The following is a 6000-nucleotide window of genomic DNA, read 5'->3' as shown; positions in this document are numbered from 1 at the left end:
TTATCCATTCATCTATTGAAGGGCATCTAGGTTGGTTCCACAGTCTTGCTATTGTGAATTGTGCTGCTATGAACATCGATGTAGCAGTGTCCCTGTAGCATGCTCTTTTTAGGTCTTTAGGGAATAGACCAAGAAGGGGAATAGCTGGGTCAAATGGTGGCTCCATTCCCAGCTTTCCAAGAAATCTCCATACTGCTTTCCAAATTGGCTGCACCAATTTGCAGTCCCACCAGCAATGTACAAGTGTACCCTTTTCCCCACATCCTCGCCAGCACTTGTTGTTGTTTGACTTCATAATGGCTTTGGCTGGATTTTAAATCCTTTTAAAACATCACCTATGGTTTTGTTGAGGATTAGATAAGAATATAGAGAGTTTCTTAAGTTTTAGTGAATTCAATCACTTCAGGTTTTTTTCCTGCAGCAATGTAGCTTTTTACACATCCTAGGTATTCAGTGCTAGATGCAGAGTACCTGCATTATAACACATGCAATACTCTTATTTTAAAAATTGTTCACTTAAAGCTTACAGTGGAGAACAAAATTAAACATCTGTTTAAAGACTATACATTTTGGAGGCCTGGGGTTGTGGCTCAGTGGTAGAGCGCTTGCCTAGCATGTGTGAGGCACTGGGTTCAATCCTCAGCACCACATAAAAATAGATAAATAAAATAAAGGTATTATGTTCATTTATAATTATTTTTTTTTAAAAAAACTCTACTTTTGTTTAAAATCTTCTGTGTAAAAACTATAGACCTTTTAGAATTTATTTTCATAGAATTTTCCTGCTAAAGTAGTTTATAAAACTGCAGTTTTTATGGCATGGCAAGGAAAGAGTTTTGGATAAAATCTCAAGCCAAACCTAATTACCAGTGTCTAGTTATAAAGCTGGTAGGAGAGTGTCCATTTAGTTCTTCTTAAAGAGTAAAGTTAAAACAAAGAAGAAGATATTCATCAGGATGAGGGTTGATGTTTGGTGCTGTTATGATGGTATTTTTTCCAGGGTCAAGCAATGCCCAAATTCTGTTTTATTACTCATTCCTTCTCTAGAGGATTCTTGACCTGGCAGTGAGACTCAAGGTGCAGAAGATAAATGGAAAACATAATGTGGGATTTCTTTCTATCTGAGGATTGATCTAGAAAAGGCCCACTCAAAAGGAATACCATTAAAATATTATAGCAGACATTTGATTTGATAGGTATGTTTTCTGAAAAATAAAATGAAAATATATGAAAATGAGTTCGTCTTATAATTAAGAAAACAGTTTAAATGACAATTATCCTTAAATTATTTGCTCAACCAGAAATAAAGCAAGTGTTGATTTGAAGGAAGTGATAGACTGTGACTTTGGTGGGCCTCAATGAACCATGCTCTTTGGTTTTTGTACACGTACAAATTCCCTCACTTATTGATTCTGGGTTCAGTCACATGACTAGCATTGGCCGATGAGGTATTAGAGTGGTGCAAGTGCAGACTCAATAAATCCTTGCACATTGATGCTTGTCTTTTTGGAATGTTTCTTCTTGGCACCCATCTGCCATGTTGTGAGAAAGCCCAGGCAGCCATGTGGAGAAGCCATTTGAAGGAGAACTGAATCCCCTCATCAACTGTACCTGAGCTCCAAGGCAGCAGGCAGCACCAATGTCCAGCCATATACGTGAGGCCATTTGAGGCCTTCTAAAAATCCCAACTCCAAGTAAACAATATGTCAAGCAAAATCACCTCCTGCTCAATCCCAAACCACTACAAGCAGTCAAAAATTGTTAACAAATCATTATGTTTGGTGGTGCTCAGCTATGCAGCCATAGATCACTAAAACAGAAGCTTAACTGAAAGGGATCCTGCCTTCATGTGGGACATTGTCTTTGAGTCTGGCAGAGAAATGGAGACATTGGGAAGAATAAGAAGGAGACCCTTAGTGGAGCCTGGAAGGGTGATGAGGACATTCCTCTTGAGAGCTAGAGAAAAGAGAACCAGAGTTATTCTCTAATTCTGGTGGTAGAACCATTAGTACAACTGTTGCCTGCAGTAATATGGAAAGCAGGAAGCATAGCTGGTGAGCTTGTGGGTCTGGCCAAGAGGTTGCCATGCAGAATGTTGGAAGTGCCATCTGCTTCCTTTTAGCTGCCTAGGAAAAAGTACATGAGGAACAAGTTGAGCTGAAGAAGGAACTGTTCAGATTTCACAAAGAACCTGGAATTAAAGAGGATCTGGGGCTTGCTGGGTTTGATAATAAAACTGTTTTTCATTCCCCATTTTTCTCAGAAAAAAATTTTTCAAAATAAGACAGGGCCTTGGTTTGAAGATGAAACCCAGATACTGACAGTGAAATCCAGCCTCTGGGTCAAGATCTTAGAAAGATTTAAGGAGCATCTCCAAGATCCTCTCAGAGATGCAAAAGGCTTCTAAGAACCTTAAGGGTATTCACTCTGATTTGCAGCCCCAGAAAAGAGTATGGCCTTGTAGAGATCAGTGAATACAGCTTCATCAAATGGTGTGCACTAAAGTTAGATACATAGGGAACAAACAAACAAACAAACAGATTAAGTAAATTATATCTACTTGGACTAAAAAGGCAGAGAAAGTTTAAAGTGAAAAGATGCCTCAAGACTTCCAAATTTCTCTGGGGAGGAGGCAAGTGATGAAAGAAATCAAGGGTTTTTGGGGACCCTCCTTAGCTGGCATCTTCCAACTGTCCCAGTGATGAACTGCTACAAACCCTTTGATGATCAAGCTGAAACCTTCAACCTCTTAAGGTTCAGAAATCATCCATTGTTCACCTACCCAAAGAACTTAAATCCAGCAAATGTTTCCTTTGCCATTACAGGGTCCCTAATCCAGGTGAGTTGTGACAGCACACAAATACAAGTGACCTCATGCTCCCAAATACTGAGACAAGACTATAAGCTGAAGTAGATTGTGTTTTGTGAGGTCTGGGAAGGTGATGTTTTTTAAGAATTGTCAGAATTGATCTGATGGCAAAACCAGGAAACACGAGGTGATACTTTTGATGTTTATGTTACTTCTGTATTATTGTCTGCATAAGAAAAACAAAAGAAATAAAGAAACTAAGCTACAAACCTGGCAGAAGGATAGCTCAGAGAGCAGAGCCTAGAGCACAGTGGGTAGAGTGACTTGGAGTGACTTGGAGAATCCCTCTCAGGGCAGAACTGGGCCATATTCAAGAAGCTGGCTGCATGTGCCTGGCTGGATTTCAGAATTGCTATGGACTAGTAATGACCATGCACCTCTGACCCTGAACCTTTTAAACTGAAAGCTCTGTTGCCCCACCAGATCAACCCACAGAATTCCAAGAAATATCACATTGATACTATGTCAAATAATGAAATACATGGGGAGGATGGTTCTGCAGCAATAGATAAGCTGAAAAGGAGACTAATGCTTTTTTTTTTTTTTAGATAAAATTATATAATAGCAGGATAAAATATCTTTTACTTCATATTTGACTTTTGCCATGTAATCACAAAAGATGATATTTTTCTAAAAGAAATTCAAAAATTTTATTCCATTTTCCCCAAGTGTTTTGTTAATCCTTTGATAATGAAATCACTTTCTAATTACCTTTCATGCCACATCCTTGCAGATTTTCTCTTCAATTCACTAGTCAAACTGTGCAATGTCCTCATTTGTTAATAGTGGGATATATCTGTGATTATCACTCTCATCAACTTTATAAAACATTTTTCCTTTTGCAATATATTTACAATTTCCTTTCACAGTAGGTTTCCACTATAGTTGAATTTATTATCTGTTATTAAGTTGGTGAATAGATACTAATGTTTTGAGAGGAGGAACATTTGGTTGGGAATTAACTTTATAAATGGTCAGTTTATTAATAGGCAGTTTTGATTTATCATGGTTTTGTTCCTATTCAACAACCCTGATAATGGATTCTCAGAGTAAGGGGCCCCTTGCACTACTTGGTTTATGGCTGAACAGGTCCTAATACCAGCTGACACTGGGCTTTCTGAAAAAGCTGAATTGAAGCATATGACTTAGGCTCTTAGTCTAAGAGAGACTTCCTGCTTTTCACCCTGGATTTAAATCTTGGCAATAAACCACTCAGGTGTAAGTTTGGGGAAGGACAGAGTCAAGGAGAAGTCTGGATTCTTAGATCAGGTATCGGCCTGTTTGTACACATGCTGTTATAGGTGTGGACCATGAAAATGAGAGGGGGTGCTGGTTCTGAGAAGAGAGCTTCTGCAATCTGTAGGAGGAGGCTGAGGAGAGAGGAGGACTCACCTGTTGTCTGTAAAGGAACTGTGAGCCTGTTCACTGGTCGAGATGAACCAGTGTATATGCTGGGTTATTATCAATAACTGTGGTCTCTCCTGTGGCAGGATTGGGGAAGGAGAGTGGTAGACCAATGGAAAGCAGGAAAAGAGAACTCAAGAATTCCACCCCTCTGCAATATCCATCTTCTTGGAGAGAACGAACCCATTGGATGGTGGGAGAGTGGGAAGCCACAAAGACAAAGGAGGTACGGGTCACGTTCTGTGGGCTGATCACTCTCGACTCCTCTCTTTGTTCTGCCCTGTGCTGAGGGAGGAAAGAGAACTGAACACAGGAAACCACACCTCTGGGCAGAATTTAGCAACAGACTAAGAGCAGCTGGTCACAGGAGTGAGCTCTTATTTGAGTTAAACCTCTCAGAACTTATTGCTGAAAAAGCTGCCGCTATTTTTTTTTTTTTTTTTTTTTGAAGCCAACTTTGCCTAAAGTCTGATACTGGAACTAGGAGGAAGTTGACTTCAAGAGAGGACCAAAGTAGAGAGAAAAGCTTTGAAGTGAAAATCTGGAGCCTGCTGTAGGATTAAGTTGTGACTGATAAAAGTAAAAAAAATGGAAAGGAAATGATGATACCCTGGATGGATAATTTTATAAAGGTTTTACAGAAGTATTTCTCCTGTGATTGGTCAATATTAAATAAACTTAGTTATTTTTCCACAAAGAACTACATTTTGCAAATAATGAGTTGAACATGTATAGCTCTATAGGTTTAATCTCCCCTCCATTTTTTTAGCCTACATTTTTTTTTTTTTAGTTTGAACACACAAAATGCATGATAAAAAATACTAAGATGACCTGTACTAAAATCACAGGACAGAGTCACCGCTACCAAATTATGTGGACTCACTCCTGAAAGGATCACTTAAGCTAAACTGAATGTATTTATAATTATTATAGACAATGGCTCATGTATTAAAATTACCTCCTAAAAACACACCATGTGTTAATATGCAGAGAACATTTAAAGTAAAGAAACGATTTTAGTGTCAAATGAACCTCCAAAAAGCTCAAGTTGTACATTTATAGTTAAAGGATATGTCCCTTCAACAAATATTTGAATGCCTGTTCAGGGGCTAATTGTCATATCTATTATTGATATTATGAATGCAGGTTTGGGAAACTCATTTTTAAAAGCGATACTGGGTAAAGTGCAATGACCAGCACTAAGTTGTGATATTTTCACATGGAACTAAGTCAGTAATGGAAAATTTGGACAAAGTAAATCTTCTTCCACAGAGTAACTTACCTTAGAAGTAGGTGTTGCTGAAATCTGATCTCATCCTCTGCATCTACAGCGCAGATGATAGGCCAATTCCCGCTGAGAGCAAGTGAAGAATCACTCAGGGAAAAGCTCTCTAATCATGAAGCCTGGGGGCGCCCTGTTGTGAATGCACCAGTTGGACTTTTTCTTGAGGCCAAAAAAAAAAAAAAAAAAAACAAAACCCGAAGTTTAGTTTTATTTCTATTTCAGAGCAATCTTTATTAACCCTTTTAAAACACTATTTTCCCAGTCAACATAAGAATACCAAACTTCTTCCCCATTTTCTTTTCATTTCTCAACAGTTCATCAAGATGTCCTACCAAGCCAAAAATCCTACGCGATCCTTCCTTGGGAATGAGAAACTGTCCCTCCAGTAAGCTTTTCAATAGGATCTTGAGACTTCTGGGCAGCTGGCAGAAACATTGAACAA

This window comes from Marmota flaviventris, chromosome 12 (assembly GCF_047511675.1).
Source record: "Marmota flaviventris isolate mMarFla1 chromosome 12, mMarFla1.hap1, whole genome shotgun sequence".
In the NCBI taxonomy this organism is placed as follows: Eukaryota; Metazoa; Chordata; class Mammalia; order Rodentia; family Sciuridae; genus Marmota; species Marmota flaviventris.
Note: the sequence above shows the minus strand (reverse complement) of the source record.